The 22,052-nt window shown below is 51.3% G+C and overlaps 1 long non-coding RNA gene across 1 annotated transcript; it reads right to left on the bottom strand.

Annotated features, from left to right (window-relative positions):
* Nucleotides 1–544: 544 nt before the first annotated feature.
* LOC143774103 (uncharacterized) lies at nucleotides 545–21,844 on the bottom strand. Its single transcript, XR_013215464.1, has 3 exons — nucleotides 21,562–21,844; nucleotides 727–854; nucleotides 545–638 (listed from the first exon to the last, which is right to left on the bottom strand). It is a non-coding gene; the product is annotated as an uncharacterized LOC143774103 (long non-coding RNA).
* Nucleotides 21,845–22,052: the final 208 nt, after the last annotated feature.

Genomic DNA, 22,052 nt, shown 5'->3' with positions numbered 1-22,052 from the left:
TCCCCCCCTGATATTTGTATAAATGCCGTCCAACCCCATGACACACAAGGTGTCAGGTGAAGCATGGTGGACATCTAAGAGGTGCGCAGCTACTGAGGTGATAGGCTTACCGTTAGATCTATCTTTTCTTGCAGGGGCAATGTCGGAGAGGTGTTGCTGGGTTCTCCGGCGTAGCTCCTGGGTGGTCTGATCCACATATAGTTTATCGCCTCCACAGATCAGAGCGTAGACAAGATTGTGTGAGCGGCAGATGAAATACGCTTTAGACCGGACCTGTGGATAAATGATTCCATGAGATGCCAGTGCTGGAGATCATTAAGGGGCAAACTGAGCAGTCACCACATGGAATGGAGCCCTTATTCGCATGACCAACCTTGAGTTTAGTTGTGGGTCGTTTAAAGTGACTATTGGTCAAATGGTCCTTCAGATTTCTTGCCACCAATTTTGGGCGATCACCAATAAATGGATTGAGTTTGGCCTCACTTAAAGATGTGGTAAACATCACCCCACTGGTTATTAAGTCTATTTTACTAGACGTTTGTCTCACCCCGGATTGTAAGACATCCTTCCTAGAGCTACTGCGAGAGTGTTCGAAAGCCCTGGACACGATCTTCCATGGATAACCTCGCTCAAGGAATCTGTCAGTAAGTGCACGGGATTCATCGTTAAAGTCCTCAAAACCACTGCAATTCCTCCCGAGACGCAGAAACTGACCCTTAGGTTTACCTTTACGTAGGTGGGCTGGATGAAAGCTCTTGAAATGCAGGAGGTTGTTGCTGTGTTCTTCGGATATAAGGTGGCACTGATCTGGTTCTCATGAAGCATCAGTTTCAAGTCCAGGAAGTCAACTTGAGCTGGTGGAAAAAGACGAGGTCAGCTTGATATTCCAACAGTTATCATTCAATTCATTGATAAAACAATTGAACTGTTCAACAATAACAATGTCATCAATGAATCGATGCCACCTCAGTACATGGGAGCGAAAGGCTGTAAGCCCCCACACGTGTGTTTCCTCCCACCACCCTAAGAAAAGATTGGCGTACGAGGGTGCACATCTCGCCCCCATTGCAGTACCGGATACTTTTTTTGAAAAACGTCCTATCAAACACAAAGTAGTTCTTTTCCAGGACCACCTTTAATAATTCTAGAATAAAGGAGTCATGTCTCCTATCAGCCGTAGAGTGAATAGACAGAAAATAAGAAATGGCGGCAATACCTAAATCATGGTGAATGTTGGTATACAAGGCTTCTACATCAAGAGTGGCAAGTCGAGCATTGGCGGGACATCTAAACCTTCCAGTTGTTGTATTAAGTGTGATGAATCACGTGTGTAGGAATCCAAGGTAAGGACGATGGGCTGCAGAAAATAGTCAAGCCACCAATCCCCCATACAATAGCTCTACCTGGGGGTCTATTTATGGACTTGTGGACTTTCGGTAAAATGTTGGAACCACAGGGTGTTTGGCAGATAGAAAATCAAAATCTTATTTATAATTCCAGGAGTCCAAGCCCTCGAGAGTAATTTATCCATTCGGGTCATAAAGGTGGAGGTAGGTTCTGATGGCAGAGTCTGATAATATTGTGCATTATTAAGTTGGCGTCACCTTGCGTGTCATGGGGTTGGACGGCATTTATACAAATATCAGGGGGGGAAGTCACAGACGAACTCCTCAGACGAGAGGCGAGGTGGATGTTTGATCTGGGGAGTCTCTCGCCTGGAGGATTACATGAGGAGTTACTATATACGGGGGTTTTACAGGAAAACAGGGTTCCTAGGGGTCATTATCTCCTGTTCTTGCCCCAGTTACACTCCATGGACTTTTTTCCGCCACCATTTGAGTCATCTTCCTTTTTCTCCTTTAGATTCCCAAGCTTCTCTGATAGAAGTCACACAGAGGATGACAGCGGTCCTGCAAGCCCAGCCCTCTCAGAGACGTCTTTGGGGTCGTATAGGCCCGCTCATACTTTTTGCTGAATAAGATCGCTTTTTGGCTATATGCTTTATACACATGTTGCTGTTGTATTTTTGCAGAATGGTATCATTGACATAGTATTTTTCAACACGTGGACATGCAGGGCCGTAGCTTTCTTATTAATGTTTTTCTACCCACTTCTGAAAACCTTAAAATGGCGTGTGCTTTTAAATGGGGGGGGGGGGCGTCTGACTATCTCAATATATTCTCAGTCTCACCGTTGTGGGGCATCTAGGACTTGTACATATCTCGATCATATCTGTATTTCTGCTTTTTTTCATATTTTGCTGCATTGTGAAATACGGTAATAGCCTATATTTAATTTGCCGTAAGATCCCATTTTTCATTCCGTTTTCTCTTTTTTATATCTGCCCTTATTGTGTTGTGCGCTGTCACGCTTGTTAGACCAAAGCGATCACCCGGCGCATGCGCATTGCATCCTACAGCGCATGCGTTTGTGCTCAAATACATCTTTTTTTTGGAGACACATTTATGACTTCCGCCTCATGCAGGGTCCGCGCATGCGCTCGATATATGTGAACCTTCACTTGTTTCCTTCACCGCGCACCTCGTGTATCACCGCCGAGCCACCATTATGCCGTTCTGGGCGCCGCCAGGAAACAGCTGGGATGATTTTTGATTTAATTTTGCTCTCTATGTAAAGATAAATAACAGGACAGGGGAATATTCACCTTGAAAAAGACACCGTGAGTGTCGGAACACGTGGCTCCGTGCCCCCCTTAGGCTGGACCGTGTGCTGGGGCGACCATCTGACGGTGTCAGGGCGGAGTATTGACTGCTTGTTACACCAACTCGTCCTATGCACCCGGGTCCCCTGACCAGTTAGGGCCACACTGGGACCTTAGCTCATTGCTGCCATATTCTATACAGCCGCCATCTTGTAGGACTGATTGTGTTATTGCACATTCTCATTATTACACCATCTGGCGGAGTTCGGGCCTTGCTGGGACTCTTCCTCCATTTATTCACATTTTGTCCTCACACGTCATCTACAACAAGTGTTTATCGTTTCTTTAGTCCTCAGTTGTGTTGGCTTTGTCAGAAACATTGACGCCATTTTTTGCCTCAGGGAACTCATGAGTATTATACGCCTCATTTTGAATCTGTTTTTGTGTGAATTATCCCAAAGGGATTTTTAATTGTTTTTCTATGTGTGTATCTCCGGTTCTGTAATAAAGCTTTGTATTTTTACTCTAATCTTTTGGTGATTCCTGTTTTGCGCATGTATTTTTTTCATTTTATGTGTAAGGGCGCGTGTGTAGCCCATTCACTATCTCCATCTATCCCCCACCCCCTGAAGATGGCTGGTGTTATGATCTGGTGGCCTAAGAGCAGCATGAGACGTACTCTGGAGAAGGTGGTACCTGTACTGACCGCAGACCCTGAACTTAACACCGCAACTAGAAGTAGCCGTGGAATGTACCTAGCACTCCCTAGACATCTCGACACAGCCGGAGGACTAATTACCCCTAGAGATAGAAAAGGGAAAACTATCTTGCCTCAGAGAAAATCCCCAAAGGATAGACAGCCCCCCACAAATATTGACTGTGAGAGGAGAGGGAAAAAACATACACAGACTGAAATCAGAATTTAGCAAAGGAGGCCACTTCTAGCTAAATGGAAAGGAAAGGACAGAGTACTATGCGGTCAGTATTAAAACACTAGAAAATATCCACCACAGAAAATACAAAAACTCCACAGCTAACTAAAGATATGGAGGGTATATCTGCATCTCCAGAGATACCAGCTTGGCTAAACAAATCCTTATACAGACCAAGCTGGACAAGACAAAAAACATGGAAAAGAACTGAACAATAAGGCCACAGCATGTGGACAGCAAAAATCAAGGCCAGAACTTATCTTTGTTGAAAAGAACTGCAAAGCAGGAGAGACCAGGCAGAGATGTGAATCCTCCAGGAACAATGGACAACTGGCACTGACTAAAGGGTGAAGCAAGACTAAATAGCCCAGTCAGATTTGCAAGAAGTGAAAACACCTGATAAATGCTGCGATTCAGAGACAGTAGCACTACCACTTACAACCACCGGAGGGAGCCCAAGAGCAGAATTCACAACAGGCTGGACCACCATTGTAAATACATCATTGTAAATACACACCTGTACTTTGTATCTCCCCACCTCATTGTAGATTGTAAGCTCTCACGAGCAGGATCGTCTTGTGTTGCTTTAATTATTGTATTGTTAACGTTGTTACTTATGACGGTTGTGTTTGAAACTGTTAAACTGTAAAGCGCTGCGGAATATGTTGACGCTATATAAATACATGAAAGAAACTTACAAAATCAACCCAATCGTAAACAAGCTATATATCAATAATCATAAATATGCTGTCATTTATTCACCAGGGTGTCTTTTGAAGAAAGCAAAAAAAGTGGAAACCACTTAAACCAAGAAGCAAAAACCAATCACCAAAGCAACGGATACACCAATGAGACCAGATGGATCAATAATATGCTTTTATTAATATCTAGCAGTGATACAATATATTAAAAATGTTAATATTAAAATACAAAAAAAGTTCAAAATATCATAAGAAAGTGTGTGGCATGAACAGTATATATAACAACTAGATGGCAGCCCGATTCTAAAGAATCGGGAGTCTAGAATCCATATATACTTTATTTATTCAAATGTAAGAATAATACAATTAATAAATAATAGTAAGAAAGAACAAAAAATGGCTGCACTCACCAGCTCTTGACAATTCTTGACAGTACGGCACATTTCTGATTGGTCGCTCGCGGCAGGCGGCAACCAATCAGAAAAGTGCCGCGCACCACGAAGGCATATATCTTTGTCCACCCTGAGCGGGTGTAGGACGCTGGTGACGTCACTTATCTCCGGACATTATCTCCGGACAAAGCCACGGAAGTTGGCACAAATTGCCGGAAGTAGTATTCTAGGCAATTATATATTAGATTTTAATGTTATCAGTGTTTACCTTTGAACGTTTATATTGTATTGTCCTGTCACCAGCCATGTGTACGATTATCGGCCGAAAGCCTCTCTGGAACCAATAATCACCCCATGTAAAGGTATCTTTATAAGTTAAAGATTCAGAATACTATGACTTTTATCATATCCTGAACAGTCAAGTTTTTTATGAACCGTTAAGGTTTTCTGGTTGAAGTAAAAAAAACTCTGAGTGTTTACAGTTTGAAACCATAAAATGTTGAAAAATTATGTCATTCTTGAGTATATCACTCAATGGTGCTCATAAACGTGTCAAATTTGATCTATAATATACTTTAATATACGTTACTTTAATCTTTAATATACTTAAGAACAGGGCCCCAGACATCACACAGGGGGTCTGAAACACCGCACAGTGGTCTAAAATATCGCTGTGCTCTGCCTGGGGCCCCATATGCTGCCTGGGGCCCCATATGCTGCCTGGGGCCCCTGTGCTCTGCCTGGGGCCCCATATGCTGCCTGGGGCCCTTGTGCTCTGCCTGGGGCCCCTGTGCTCTGCCTGGGGCCCCATGTTCTGCCTGGGGCCCCTGTGCTCTGCCTGGGGCCACTGTGCTCTGCCTGGGGCCCCATATGCTGCCTGGGGCCCCTGTGCTCTGCCTGGGGCCCCATATGCTGCCTGGGGCCCCTGTGCTCTGCCTGGGGCCCCATAGGCTGCCTGGGGCCCCTGTGCTCTACCTGGGACCACTGTGCTCTGCCTGGGGCCCCATATGCTGCCTGGGGCCCCTGTGCTCTGCCTGGGGCCCCTGTGCAATGCCTGGGGCCCCATGTTCTGCCTGGGGCCACTGTGCTCTGCCTGGGGCCCCATAGGCTGCCTGGGGCCCCTGTGCTCTGCCTGGGGCCCCTGTGCTCTGCCTGGGGCCACTGTGCTCTGCCTGGGGCCCCATATGCTGCCTGGGGCCCCTGTGCTCTGCCTGGGGCCCCATATGCTGCCTGGGGCCCCTGTGCTCTGCCTGGGGCCCCATAGGCTGCCTGGGGCCCCTGTGCTCTACCTGGGACCACTGTGCTCTGCCTGGGGCCCCATATGCTGCCTGGGGCCCCTGTGCTCTGCCTGGGGCCCCTGTGCTCTGCCTGGGGCCCCATGTTCTGCCTGGGGCCACTGTGCTCTGCCTGGGGCCCCATAGGCTGCCTGGGCCCCCTGTGCTCTGCCTGGGACCACTGTGCTCTGCCTGGGGCCCCATATGCTGCCTGGGGCCCCTGTGCTCTGCCTGGGGCCACTGTGCTCTGCCTGGGGCCCCATATGCTGCCTGGGGCCCCATATGCTGCCTGGGGCCCCTGTGCTCTGCCTGGGGCCCCTGTGCTCTGCCTGGGGCCCCATGTTCTGCCTGGGGCCCCTGTGCTCTGCCTGGGGCCACTGTGCTCTGCCTGGGGCCCCATGTTCTGCCTGGGGCCACTGTGCTCTGCCTGGGGCCCCATAAGCTACCTGGGGCCCCTGTGCTCTGCCTGGGACCACTGTGCTCTGCCTGGGGCCCCATATGCTGCCTGGGGCCCCTGTGCTCTGCCTGGGGCCACTGTGCTCTGCCTGGGGCCCCATATGCTGCCTGGGGCCACTGTGCTCTGCCTGGGGCCCCATATGCTGCCTGGGGCCCCTGTGCTCTGCCTGGGGCCCCATATGCTGCCTGGGGCCCCTGTGCTCTGCCTGGGGCCCCTGTGCTCTGCCTGGGGCCCCATGTTCTGCCTGGGGCCCCTGTGCTCTGCCTGGGCCACTGTGCTCTGCCTGGGGCCCCATATGCTGCCTGGGGCCCCTGTGCTCTGCCTGGGGCCCCATATGCTGCCTGGGGCCCCTGTGCTCTGCCTGGGGCCCCTGTGCTCTGCCTGGGGCCCCTGTGCTCTGCCTGGGGCCACTGTGCTCTGCCTGGGGCCCCATGTTCTGCCTGGGGCCACTGTGCTCTGCCTGGGGCCCCATAAGCTGCCTGGGGCCCCTGTGCTCTGCCTGGGACCACTGTGCTCTGCCTGGGGCCCCATATGCTGCCTGGGGCCCCTGTGCTCTGCCTGGGGCCACTGTGCTCTGCCTGGGGCCCCATATGCTGCCTGGGGCCACTGTGCTCTGCCTGGGGCCCCATATGCTGCCTGGGGCCCCTGTGCTCTGCCTGGGGCCCCATATGCTGCCTGGGGCCCCTGTGCTCTGCCTGGGGCCCCTGTGCTCTGCCTGAGGCCCCATGTTCTGCCTGGGGCCCCTGTGCTCTGCCTGGGGCCACTGTGCTCTGCCTTGGGCCCCATATGCTGCCTGGGGCCCCTGTGCTCTGCCTGGGGCCCCATATGCTGCCTGGGGCCCCTGTGCTCTGCCTGGGGCCCCTGTGCTCTGCCTGGGGCCCCATATGCTGCCTGGGGCCCCTGTGCTCTGCCTGGGGCCCCTGTGCTCTGCCTGGGGCCCCATGTTCTGCCTGGGGCCCCTGTGCTCTGCCTGGGGCCACTGTGCTCTGCCTGGGGCCCCATATGCTGCCTGGGGCCCCTGTGCTCTGCCTGGGGCCCCATATGCTGCCTGGGGCCCCTGTGCTCTGCCTGGGGCCACTGTGCTCTGCCTGGGGCCCCATAGGCTGCCTGGGGCCCCTGTGCTCTGCCTGGGACTACTGTGCTCTGCCTGGGGCCCCATATGCTGCCTGGGGCCCCTGTGCTCTGCCTGGGGCCACTGTGCTCTGCCTGGGGCCCCATATGCTGCCTGGGGCCCCTGTGCTCTGCCTGGGTGTAGGACACTGGTGACGTCACTTATCTCCGGACATTAGCTCCGGACATTATCTCCGGACGTTAGCTCCGGACAAAGCCACGGAAGTTGGCACAAATTGCAGGAAGTAGTATTCTAGGCAATTATATATTAGATGGGCATTTCCTGAAGGAAATACATGGTGCTTGAACAGCGCTACCAGCTTTACAGCAGCACTTTTCACACACGGGACTGGGGGGCGCGCTTACTTTTGCACCCGGGGCCGGGGGCGCGCTTACCTTTGCACCCGGGGGCGCACTTACTTTTGCACCCGGAGGCGCACTTACATTTGCACCCGGGGGCGCACTTACTTTTGCACCCGGGGGCGCACTTACTTTTGCACCCGGGGGCGCACTTACTTTTGCACCCGGGGGCGCACTTACTTTTGGGGCCGCACTTACGTTTGGTGGGCGGGGCTCCTCGGCCTCCGATTTGGTTGGTGGGGCCCCTCGTCCTCCAATTTGGTGGGTGGGGACCCTCGGCCTCCGATTTGGTGGGCGGGGACCGGCCTCCGATTTGGTGGGCGGGGACCCTCGGCCTCCGATTTGGTGGGCGGGGACCCTCGACCTCCGATTTTGTGGGCGGGGACCCTAGGCCTCCGCTTTGGTGGGCGGGGCCCCTCGGCCTCCGATTTGGTGGGCGGGGTCCCTCTGCCTCCGATTTGGTGGGCGGGGACCCTCGGCCTCCGCTTTGGTTGGCGGGGCCCCACGGCCTCCGATTTGGTGGGCGGGGTCCCTCTGCCTCCGCTTTGGTGGGCGGGGCCGCTCGGCCTTCGATTTGGTGGGCGGGGCTCCTCGGCCTCCGATTTGGTTGGTGGGGCCCCTCGGCCTCCGATTTGGTGGGCGGGGCCCCTTATCCTCCGATTTGGTGGGCGGGGACCCTCGGCCTCCGATTTGGTGGGCGGGGCCCCTCGGCCTCCGATTTGGTGGGCGGGGCCCCTCGGCCTCCGATTTGGTGGGCGGGGCCCCTCGGCCTCCGATTTGGTGGGCAGGGACCCTCGGCCTCCGATTTGGTGTGCGGGGCCCCTCGGCCTCCGATATGGTGTGCGGGGACCCTCGGCCTCCGCTTTGGTGGGCGGGGCCCCTCGGCCTTCGATTTGGTGGGCGGGGCCCCTCGGCCTCCGATTTGGTTGGTGTGGACCCTCGGCCTCCGCTTTGGTGGGCGGGGCCCCTCGGCCTCCGCTTTGGTGGGCGGGGCCGCTCAGCCTTCGATTTGGTGGGCGGGGCTCCTCGGCCTCCGATTTGGTTGGCGGGGCTCCTCGGCCTCCTGTTTGATGTGTGCTCTGCCTGGGGCCACTGTGCTCTGCCTGGGGCCCCATATGCTGCCTGGGGCCCCTGTGCTCTGCCTGGGGCCCCTGTGCTCTGCCTGGGGCCCCATATGCTGCCTGGGGCCCCTGTGCTCTGCCTGGGGCCCCTGTGCTCTGCCTGGGGCCCCATGTTCTGCCTGGGGCCCCTGTGCTCTGCCTGGGGCCACTGTGCTCTGCCTGGGTGTAGGACACTGGTGACGTCACTTATCTCCGAACATTAGCTCCGGACATTAGTTCCGGACATTAGCTCCGAACAAAGCCACGGAAGTTGGCACAAATTGCAGGAAGTAGTATTCTAGGCAATTATATATTAGATAAATATCCAAGTACCCACAAGCACAGTAAGAAAATCACATATATATCTGTGCAAGGTATACAGTATCCCCTATTTCCTGAGAATTTTAACCCCTTAACGACCGCCGATACGCCTTTTAACGGCGGCCGCTAAGGGTACTTAATCCACAGCGCCGTTAATTAACGGCGCTGTGGAAAAAGTGAATAGCGCCCCCCAGAGTCGGATTTTCTCTGGGGTCTCGGTTGCCGAGGGTAGCCGAGACCCCAGAGAACATGATTCGGGGGGTTTTTACCGACCCCCGAGTTGCGATCGCCGGTAATTAACCGTTTACCGGTGGTCGCAACAACAAAAAAAAAAACGCGATTTGCCGTTTAATTTCTCTGTCCTCCGATGTGATCGCACATCGGAGGACAGAGAAATGTGGTCCCCGATGGCCCCCAATAGCCCCCCAATACTTACCTACCTCCCCCGGTGCTCCTCGTGTCTCCCCCTGGGCGCCGCCATCTTTTTTCCGGGAAAAAATGGCGGGCGCACGCGCAGTGCGCCCGCCGCCCGGCACCCGGAAGATCTTTGGGGTCTCGGCTGCCGGGGTAGCCGAGACCCCAAAGAACATGATCGGGGTCGGTTTGCACCGACCCCTGCTTTGCGATCGCCGGTAATTAACAGTTTACCGGCGACCGCAAAAAAAAAAAAAAAAAAAAAAGCGATCAGTTATTTCTCTGTCCTCTGATGTGATCGCACATCAGAGGACAGAGAAATAGGGGGATTCGGGGACCCTATCATACTCACCCGGGGTCCCTGGGTCCTCTTCTGTCTTCTCCTGCCAGCCGGCTTTTTCATCATGGCGGGCGCATGCGCAGTGCGCCCGCCATCTGCTGCCATCTGCCGGCCGGCAGGAGAAGACAAGTTGGGGCTAAAATTAGGGTTAGGGTTAGGGTTAGAGTTAGGGTTAGGGTTAGAGTTAGGGTTAGGGTTAGAGTTAGGGTTAGGGTTAGAGTTAGGGTTAGGGTTAGGGTTAGAGTTAGGGTTAGAGTTAGGGTTAGAGTTAGGATTAGAGTTAGGGTTAGGGTTAGAGTTAGGGTTAGAGTTAGGGTTAGGGTTAGAGTTAGGGTTAGGGTTAGAGTTAGGGTTAGGGTTGGGGCTAAATTTAGGGTTAGGGTTAGGGCTAGGGTTAGGCTACTTTCACACTAGCGTTTTTTGGCTTCCGTCGCAATGCGTCGTTGGAGAAAAAACGCATCCTGCAAAAGTGCTTGCAGGATGCGTTTTTTCTCCATTGGCTTGCATTAGCGACGCATTGCAACGGATTGCCACATGTCGCATCCGTCGTGCGACGGATGCGTCGTGCTTCGGCGGACCGTCGACACAAAAAAAACTACATGTAACTTTTTTGTGCGACGTGTCCGCCATTTCCGACTGCGCATGCGTGGCCGGAACTCCGCCCCCGCCTCCCCGCACCTCACAATGGGGCAGCGGATGCGTTGAAAAAACAGCATCCGCTGCACCCGTTGTGCGGCGCTTACAACGCTAGCGTCGGTACGTCGGCCCGACACACTGCGATGGGCCGAGTACGACGCTAGTGTGAAAGTAGCCTTAGGCTTCTTTCACACTTGCGTCGGTACGGGGCGGTCGCAATGCGTCGGCCCGATGTACTGACGCACGTTGTGAAAATTGTGCACAACGTGGGCAGCGGATGCAGTTTTTCAACGCATCCGCTGCCCAGTCTATGTCCTGGGGAGGAGGGGGCAGAGTTACGGCCACGCATCCGCGGAAATGGCGGACGCGACGTACAAAAAAAAGGTTACATTGAACTTTTTTTGTGACGACGGGGGCTAAAGTTATGGTTAGGGTTGGGGCTAAAGTTAGGGTTGGGGCTAAAGTTAGGGTTAGAGTTGGGATTAGGGTTAGGGTTTGGATTAGGGTTGGGATTAGTGTTACGTTTGGGATTAGGGTTGGGATTAGGGTTAGGGTTGGGATTAGGGGTGTGTTGGATTTAGGGTTTTGATTAGGGTTATGGTTAGGGTTGAGATTAGGGCTGTTTTGGGGTTAGGGTTGTGATTATCGTTAGGGTTGTGATTAGGATTATGGATCGGGTTGAGATTAGGGTTAGGGGTGTGTTGGGGTTAGGGTTGGAGTTAGAATTGGGGGGTTTCCACTGTTTAGGTACATCAGGGGGTCTCCAAACACGACAGCCAATTTTGCGCTAAAAAAGTCAAATGGTACTCCCTCCCTTCTGAGCTCTGCCGTGCGCCCAAACAGTGGTTTACCCCCACATATGGGGCATCAGCGTACTCGGGATAAATTGGACAACAACTTTTGGGGTCCAATTTCTCCTGTTACCCTTGTGAAAATAAAAACTTGGGGGCTAAAAATCTTTTTTGTTGGAAAAAAATATATTTTTTTATTTTCACTACTCTGCATTATAAATTTCTGTGAAGCACTTGAGCTTTCAAAGTTCTCACCACATATCTAGATAAGTTCCTTAGGGGGTCTAGTTTCCAAAATTTGGTCACTTGTGGGGGTTTCTACTGTTTAGGTACATTAGGGGTCTGCAAACGCAACATAACGCCCGCAGACAATTCTATCAAAGTCTGCATTCCAAAATGGCGCTCCTTCCCTTCCGAGCTCTGCCGTGCGCCCAAACAGTGGTTTACCCCCACATATGGGGTACCAGCATACTCAGGACAAATTGGACAACAACTTTTGGGGTCCAATTTCTCTTGTTACCCTTGTGAAAATAAAAATTTGGGGGCTAAAAAAATATTTTTTGTGGGAAAAAAAATATTTTTTATTTTCACTACTCTGCATTATAAACTTCTGTGAAGCACTTGGGCATTCAAAGTTCTCACCACATATCTAGATAAGTTCCTTGGGGGGTCTAGTTTCCAAAATGGGGTCACTTGTTGGGGGTTTCTACTGTTTAGGTACATTAGGGGTCTGCAAAGGCAACATAACGCCCGCAGACAATTCTATCAAAGTCTGCATTCCAAAATGGCACTCCTTCCCTTCCGAGCTCTGCCGTGCGCCCAAACAGTGGTTTACCCCCACATATGGGGTACCAGCATACTCAGGACAAATTGGACAACAACTTTTGGGGTCCAATTTCTCTTGTTACCCTTGTGAAAATAAAAACTTGGGGGCTAAAAAATCTTTATTGTTAAAAAAATATATATTTTTTATTTTCACGACTCTGCATTATAAACTTCTGTGATGCACTTGGGCATTCAAAGTTCTCACTACACATCTAGGTAAGTTCCATGGGGGGGCTAGTTTCCAAAATGGGGTCACTTTTGGGGGGTTTCTGCTGTTTAGGCACATCAGGGGCTCTCCAAACGCGACATGGCGTCCGATCTCAATTCCAGTCAATTTTGCATTGAAAAGTCAAATGGCGCTCCTTTGCTTCCGACCTCAGCCATGCGCCCAAACAGTGGTTTACCCCCACATATGGGGTGTCGGCGTACTCAAGACAAATTGTACAACAGCTTCTGGGGTCCATTTTCTCCTGTTACCCTTGGTAAAATAAAAATTTGGAGGCAAAAAGATCATTTTTGTAGAAAAAATGCGATTTTTTTATTTTCACGGCTCTACGTTATAAACTTCTGTGAAGCACCTGGGGGTTTAAAGTGCTCACCACACATCTAGATAAGTTCCTTAAGGGGTCTAGTTTCCAAAATGGTGTCATATGTGGGGGTCTCTACTGTTTAGGCACATCAGCGGCTCTCCAAACGTGACATGGCGTCCGATCTCAATTCCAGCCAATTCTACATTGAAAAAGTAAAACGACACTCCTTCTCTTCCAAGCTCTGCGGTGCGCCCAAACAGTGGTTTACCCCCATATATGGGGTATCGACGTACTCAGGAGAAATTGCACAACAACTTTTGTGGTCTAATTTCTCCTGTTACCCTTGTGAAAATAAAAATTTGGGGGCAAAAAGATCATTTTTGTAGAAAAAATGAGATTTTTTATTTTCACGGCTCTACGTTATAAACTTCTGTGAAGCACTTGGGGGTTCAAAGTGTTCACCACACATCTAGATAAGTTCCTTAAGGGGTCTAGTTTCCAAAATGGTGTCACTTGTGGGGGGTTTCCACTGTTTAGGCACATCAGGGACTCTCCAAACGCGACATGGCATCCGATCTCAATTCCAGCCAATTCTGCATTGAAAAAGTCAAACGGTGCTCCTTCACTTCCAAGCTCTGCGGTGCGCCCAAACAGTGGTTTACCTCCACATATGGGGTATCGACGTACTCAGGAGAAATTGCACAACAACTTTTGTGGTCTAATTTCTCCTGTTACCCTTGTGAAAATAAGAATTTGTGGGCGAAAAAATCATTATTGTGAAAACAAATGCGATTTTTTATTTTCACGGCTCTACGTTATAAACTTCTGTGAAGCACTTGGGGGTTCAAAGTGCTCACCACACATCTAGATAAGTTCCTTGGGGGGTCTAGTTTCCAAAATGGTGTCACTTGTGGGGGGTTTCCACTGTTTAGGCACGTTAGGGGCTCTCCAAACGCGACATGGCGTCCGATCTCAATTCCAGCCAATTCTGCATTGAAACAGTCAAACGGTGCTCCTTCACTTCCAAGCTCTGCGGTGCGCCCAAACAGTGGTTTACCTCCACATATGGGGTATCGGCGTACTCAGGAAAAATTGCACAACAAAATTTGTGGTTAAATTTCTGTTTTTACACTTGTGAAAATTTTAAAAAATGGTTCTGAAGTAAAATGTTTGCAAAAAAAAGTTAAATGTTCATTTTTTTCTTCCACATTGTTTCAGTTCCTGTGAAGTACGTAAAGGGTTAATAAACTTCTTGAATGTGGTTTTGAGCAGCTTGAGGGGTGCAGTTTTTAGAATGGTGTCACACTTGGTTATTTTCTATCATATAGACCCCTCAAAATGACTTCAAAGGTGATGTGGTCCCTAAAAAAAACATGGTGTTGTAAAAATGAGAAATTGCTGGTCAACTTTTAACCCTTATAACTCCCTAACAAAACAAAAAAATGTTTCCAAAATTGTGCTGATGTAAAGTAGACATGTGAGAAATGTTATTTATTAACTATTTTTTGTGACATATCTCTCTGATTTAAGGGCATAAAAATACAAAGTTTGAAAATGGCAAAATTTTAAAAATTTTCGCCATATTTCCATTTTTTTCATAAATAATCGCAAGTAATATCGAAGAAATGTTACCACTAACTTGAAGTACAACATGTCACGAAAAAACAATCTCAGAATCAGCGGGATCCGATAAAGCGTTCCAGAGTTATAACCTCATAAAGTGACACTGGTCAGAATTGTAAAAATTGGCTCGGTCATTAAGTACCAAATTGGCTCTGTCACTAAGCGGTTAATAAAAAAAGCCAATAAAAATCAAGTGAGAAAATTAATAAAAACTTCAAATTGTTGTGCAATATGTGCAATATGTGCCAAAAAATGCTAAGGTGCCAATAGAAAGGGAAGTTAATATTAAAGAGCAGGGTATATCCTGCTCTGCACAGTGCTAAAACCACAAGGTGCTAAGTGCTTAAAGAAGGATTCCCAGGAAACTCCAAATTATATGTCTGATCAATATTACCTGGGGTACTGTACCGTCCAGCGTACACACACACGCCCGACGCTCGTTTCAGAACTAAATTCCTTCGTCAGGGGGTGGCTATATAAATACAGATTATTATTATTACTTGGACGTTCCAACATGGCAACAATTCAAAACACAAGCCCAAGTCGATCTGTCATTGGCTACAGCAGGACAAAGTGAAGGTTCTGGAGTGGCCATCTCAGTCTCCTGACCTCAGTATCATTGAGCCACTCTGGGGAGATCTCAAGCGCGCAGTTCATGCTAGACAGCCCAGGAATTTATAGGAACTGGAGGCTTTATGCCAAGAAGAGTGGGCAGCTTTACCATCTGAGAAAATAAAGACCCTCGTCCACAAATACCACAAAAGACTTCAAGCTGTCATTGATGTTAGAGGGGGCAACACACAGTATTAAGAAATGGGGTGTGTGATCTTTTCATCAAGGACAGTTAGATATTTTGGGCTGTCATTATGATTTAAAAAGAGAAAGCACAGTAGTTTGACAATAAATGGCTTCACCCAACCACTAACCATGAGAGGAGAAAACGTTCTGGTGTTATCATTCATATTCTCTGAAAAAAGGCCAAGAAAGCAAAAAAACCTATTGAGCACAACTGTATATACACACCAGCAAGGGGGACATATAAATTAAAATTCAAAGAAGCTTTATTGGCAGGACCAAATAAACATTCGTTTTGCCAAAGCGTACAGTAGGGAATAGGGATAGGGACCGTGGGAACTATGGATGGGCACATCCAGGGTTAGGGTACCGTCTCACTATACGATTTACCAACGATCACGACCTGCGATACGACCTGGCCGTGATCGTTGGTAAGTGGTTGTGTGGTCGCTGGGGAGCTGTCACACAGACCGCTCTCCAGCGACCAACGATGCCGAGGTTATAATAATAATAATAATAATTTTATTTATATAGCGCCAACATATTCCGCAGCGCTTTACAACTTATAGAGGGGACTTGTACAGACAATAGACATTACAGCATAACAAAAATCACAGTTCAAAACAGATACCAGGAGGAATGAGGGCCCTGCTGCTCGCAAGCTTCCAAACTATGAGGAAAAGGGGAGACACGAGAGGTGGATGGTAACAATTGCTTTAGTTATTTGGACCAGCCATAGTGTAAGGCTCGGGTGTTCATGTAAAGCTGCATGAACCAGTTATCAGCCTAAGTATGTAGCAGTACAGACACAGAGGCTATTAACTGCATAAAGTGTATGAGAACATGATGGAGGAACGTGATTATGTTGTTGTTTTTTATTAATAGGCCACACAGGGATAATTAGGTTAATGCGTTGAGGCGGTAGGCCAATCTGAACAAATGAGTTTTTAGGGCACGCTTAAAACTGTGGGGATTGGGGATTAATTGTATTAACCTAGGTAGTGCATTCCAAAGAATCGGCGCCGCACGTGTAAAGTCTTGGAGACGGGAGTGGGAGGTTCTGATTATTGAGGATGCTAACCTGAGGTCATTAGCGGAGCGGAGGGCACGGGTAGGTTGGTAGACTGAGACCAGAGAGGAGATGTAGGGTGGTGCTGAGCCATGGAGTGCTTTGTGGATGAGGGTAGTAATTTTGTACTGGATTCTGGATTGGATGGGTAGCCAGTGTAATGACTGGCACAAGGTAGAGGCATCGGTGTAACGGTTGGCGAGGAATATGATCCTGGCAGCAGCATTCAGGACAGATTGGAGCGGGGAGAGTCTGGTAAAAGGTAGGCCAATTAGTAGAGAGTTACAATAGTCCAGACGAGAATGAATAAGTGAGACAGTAAGAGTTTTTGCAGAGTCGAAAGTAAGAAAAGGGCGAATTCTAGAAATGTTTTTGAGATGCAGATAAGAAGAGCGAGCCAGTGATCGGATGTGGGGGGTGAATGAAAGCTCGGAATCAAGGATGACTCCAAGGCAGCGGGCATGTTGCTTTGGAGTAATGGTGGAACCGCACACAGAGATGGCAATGTCGGGCAAAGGTAGGTTTGTAGAGGGAGAGAACACGAGGAGTTCAGTTTTTGACAGGTTCAGTTTCAGATAGAGGGAGGACATGATGTTAGAGGTTCGCTGGTAACCAGGGTAAACATCGGGTTACTAAGCGCAGGGCCGCGCTTAGTAACCCGATGTTTACCGTGGTTACCAGCGTAAAAGTAAAAAAAAAAAAAACGTACATACTCACCATCTGATGTCCGTCAGGTCCCTTGCCGTCTGCTTCCCGCTGACTGAGTGCCGCCGTAAAGTGAAAGCAGATCACAGCGGCGACGTCACCGCTGTGATCTGCTCTCACTTTCCGGCCGGCAGTCAGTCAGAGCGGGAAGCAGACGGCAAGGGACCTGACGGACATCAGATGGTGAGTATGTACGGTTTGTTTGTTTTTTACTTTTACGCTGGTAACCACGGTAAACATCGGGTTACTAAGCGCGGCCCTGCGCTTAGTAACCCGATGTTTACCCTGGTTACAAGCGAACGCATCGCTGGATCGCTGTCACACACAACGATCCAGCAATGACAGCGGGTGATCCAGCGACGAAAGAAAGTTTCAAACGATCTGCTACGACGTACGATTCTCAGCAGGGTCCCTGATCGCAGTAGCGTGTCAGACACTGCGAGATCGTAACTATATCGCTAGAACGTCACTAATCGTGCCGTCGTAGCGATGAAAATACCACTGTGTGACGGTACCCTAAGGGCTTTGGAAGTCCATGCCATATCACAGTTCTCTTTCTGGCAGCCTATGGCATCCGCTCTCATACTGCAGTATCTCCCCGGCTCTCACATACTGCGCTGCCCTCTCCCCCGCTATCACATACTGCGCTGCCCTCTCCCTCGCACTCACATACTGCGCTGCCCTCTCCCCCGCTCTCACATACTGCGCTACCCTCTTCCCCGCTCTCACATACTGTGCTGCCCTCTCCCCTGCGCACAAATACTGCGCTGCCCTCTCCCCCACGCTCACATACTGTGCTGCCCTCTCCCCCGCTCTCACATACTGCGCTGCTCTCTCCCCTGCAATCACACACTGCGCTGCCCTCTCCCCCGCAATCACACACTGCGCTGCCCTCTCCCCCACACTCACATACTGCCCTGCCCTCTCCCCCACTCACATACTGCACTGCCCTCTCCCCCACACTCACATACTGCGCTGCTCTCTCACCCGCACTCACATACTGCGCTGCCCTCTCCCCCACTCTCACATACTGCGCTGCCTTCTCCCCCACACTCACATACTGCGCTGCTCTCTCACCCGCTCTCACATACTGCACTGCCCTCTTCCCCGCTCTCACATACTGTGCTGCCCTCTCCCCTGTGTGCACATACTGCGCTGCCCTCTCCCCCGCTCTCTCACACACTGCATTGTCTTCTCCCCAGCGCTCACATACTGCGCTGCCCTCTCCCACATACTGCGTTGCCCTCTTCCCCACTCACATACTGCGCTGCCCTCTCCCCTGCTCTCACATACTGCGCTGCCCTCTCCCCCGCTTTCACATACTGCGCTGCCCTCTTCCCCGCTCTCACATACTGCGCTGCCCTCTCCCCCACACTCACATACTGCGCTGCCCTCTCCCCCACACTCACATACTGCGCTGCTCTCTCACCCGCTCTCACATACTGCGCTGCCCTCTCCCCCACACTCACATACTGTGCTGCCCTCTCCCCTGCTCTCACATACTGCGCTGCCCTCTCCCCCGCTCTCACACACTGCATTGTCTTCTCCCCAGCGCTCACATACTGCGCTGCCCTCTCCCACATACTGCGCTGCCCTCTTCCCCACTCTCACATACTGCGCTGCCCTCTCCCCTGCTCTCACATACTGCGCTGCCCTCTCCCCCGCTTTCACATACTGCGCTGCCCTCTTCCCCGCTCTCACATACTGCGCTGCCCTCTCCCCCACACTCACATACTGCGCTGCCCTCTCCCCCACACTCACATACTGCGCTGCTCTCTCACCCGCTCTCACATACTGCGCTGCCCTCTCCCCCACACTCACATACTGTGCTGCCCTCTCCCCTGCTCTCACATACTGCGCTGCCCTCTCCCCCGCTCTCACACACTGCATTGTCTTCTCCCCAGCGCTCACATACTGCGCTGCCCTCTCCCACATACTGCGCTGCCCTCTTCCCCACTCTCACATACTGCGCTGCCCTCTCCCCTGCTCTCACATACTGCGCTGCCCTCTCCCCCGCTTTCACATACTGCGCTGCCCTCTTCCCCGCTCTCACATACTGCGCTGCCCTCTCCCCCACACTCACATACTGCGCTGCCCTCTCCCCCACACTCACATACTGCGCTGCTCTCTCACCCGCTCTCACATACTGCGCTGCCCTCTCCCCCACACTCACATACTGTGCTGCCCTCTCCCCTGCTCTCACATACTGCGCTGCCCTCTCCCCCGCTCTCACACACTGCATTGTCTTCTCCCCAGCGCTCACATACTGCGCTGCCCTCTCCCACATACTGCGCTGCCCTCTTCCCCACTCTCACATACTGCGCTGCCCTCTCCCCTGCTCTCACATACTGCGCTGCCCTCTCCCCCGCTTTCACATACTGCGCTGCCCTCTTCCCCGCTCTCACATACTGCGCTGCCCTCTCCCCCACACTCACATACTGCGCTGCCCTCTCCCCCACACTCACATACTGCGCTGCTCTCTCACCCGCTCTCACATACTGCGCTGCCCTCTCCCCCACACTCACATACTGTGCTGCCCTCTCCCCTGCTCTCACATACTGCGCTGCCCTCTCCCCCGCTCTCACATACTGTGCTGCCCTCTTCCCCGCTCTCACATACTGCGCTGCCCTCTCCCCCACACTCACATACTGCACTGCCCTCTCCCCCACACTCACATACTGCACTGCCCTCTCCCCCACACTCACATACTGCGCTGCTCTCACCCACTCTCACATACTGCACTGCCCTCTTCCCCGCTCTCACATACTGTGCTGCCCTCTCCCCCGCTCTCACACACTGCACTGTCTTCTCCCCAGCGCTCACATACTGCCCTGCCCTCTCCCACATACTGCGCTGCCCTCTTCCCCGCTCTCACATACTGTGCTGCCCTCTCCCCCACACTCACATACTGCGCTGCTCTCTCACCCGCTCTCACATACTGCACTGCCCTCTTCCCCGCTCTCACATACTGCGCTGCCCTCTTCCCCGCTCTCACATACTGCGCTGCTCTCACCCGCTCTCACATACTGCGCTGCTCTCTCACCCGCTCTCACATACTGCACTGCCCTCTCCCCCGCTCTCACATACTGCACTGCCCTCTCCCCCACACTCACATACTACGCTGCTCTCTCACCCGCTCTCACATACTGCACTGCCCTCTTCCCCGCTCTCACATACTGTGCTGCCCTCTCCCCCGCTCTCACACACTGCACTGTCTTCTCCTCAGCGCTCACATACTGCGCTGCCCTCTCCCACATACTGCGCTGCCCTCTTCCCCGCTCTCACATACTGCGCTGCCCTCTCCCCAACTCTCACATACTGCGCTGCCCTCTCCCCCACACTCACATACTGCGCTGCCCTCTCCCCCACACTCACATACTGCGCTACCTTCTCCCCCGCTCTCACATACTGCGCTGCCCTCTCCCCAACTCTCACATACTGCGCTGCCCTCTCCCACATACTGCACTGCCCTCTCCCCCACACTCACATACTGCGCTGCTCTCTCACCCGCTCTCACATACTGCACTGCCCTCTTCCCCGCTCTCACATACTGTGCTGCCCTCTCCCCCGCTCTCACACACTGCACTGTCTTCTCCTCAGCGCTCACATACTGCGCTGCCCTCTCCCACATACTGCGCTGCCCTCTCCCCCACACTCACATACTGCGCTGCCCTCTCCCCAACTCTCACATACTGCGCTGCCCTCTCCCCCACACTCACATACTGCGCTGCCCTCTCCCCCACACTCACATACTGCGCTACCTTCTCCCCCGCTCTCACATACTGCGCTGCCCTCTCCCCAACTCTCACATACTGCGCTGCCCTCTTCCCCACTCTCACATACTGCGCTACCCTCTCCCCAACTCTCACATACTGCGCTGCTCTCAGCCCAGACTGGTTTTAACATCTGTTTTTTCAGGCTCCACATTGAAGCCTCTAGAGAAAAAAAAAAGAAAAAAACGCGCACAGTTCAGCAGCATCTTTAGATGCGCAGGAGCCGGAGTTTCATGAAATCACATCAGATTTACTTGGACATGAACTGTAGACTTTCTGCACCCAAAAAAACAGCAAAAAACCCTCTGCATTCACGCTTTATGTGAACACGACCTAAATGTCTAAGCACAGTGATGGTTTGGGGAGCCATGTCATCTGCTGGTGTAGGTCCACTGGGTTTTTATCTATCAAAGCAACCTGGGCTTCCATAACCCCTCAGCAGCGCCACAGGCTGATCACCTCCATGCCACGCTGCATTGATGCAGTAATTGGTGCAAAAGGAGCCGCGACCAAGTACTGAGGGCATTTACTGAACATACATTTCAGTAGAACGACATTTCAGATTTTAAGATCATTTTTCAAGCTGGTGTTATAAGGTATTCTAATTTACCAAGATAATGACTTTTGAGTTTTCATTGGCTGTAAGCCATAATCATCAACATTAACAGAAATAAACACATGAAATACATCACTGTCTCTATATAATATAGGGGCTTCACTTTTTGATATATCCTCATTTTGGGAGCATCACCTGTAGCTCTCACACCTGTACAGCAGCGGGGCCTTTATCAGCATGGACACATCGCCACCCACAGTCCACTTGTGGTAGATGCAGCTAGGGTTCAGACTGCAGCATTTTATTTGCGCCCCCTGCAGCCGTCCTGGAGAATCGCAGTAATGAAACAAGCGATTAGGATTTAAAAAAATGGAAAAAACAACAAAACAAAACATAAACATTCCCTTCACTGTGCTTTGCCCTAGTTAGACATTAGAAATGAAAAATAAAGCCCATCTGGCGTCGTCGCGTCTGTAACAGTCCGGTCCCTGAAATCATAAAGTCATTCAGCCAAACAGTAAAATAAAAAAAGCCCAAATTACGATTTTTTGGACTTTGCGCCTCCCCCCAAAATGCAATAGAAGGTTAAGAAAATGGGAAATTTAGGAGATGGCGCCCTCTGCTGCACGATAATAGCAATGCATGACCGGGGATGTGATCTGCTGATGATGATATTCCTGCAGTCC

The sequence above is a fragment of the Ranitomeya variabilis genome, chromosome 5 (assembly GCF_051348905.1).
Source record: "Ranitomeya variabilis isolate aRanVar5 chromosome 5, aRanVar5.hap1, whole genome shotgun sequence".
Lineage (NCBI taxonomy): Eukaryota > Metazoa > Chordata > Amphibia > Anura > Dendrobatidae > Ranitomeya > Ranitomeya variabilis.
The sequence above is the reverse complement of the archived record's forward strand: the minus strand, read 5'-3'. Positions and strand labels throughout refer to the sequence as shown.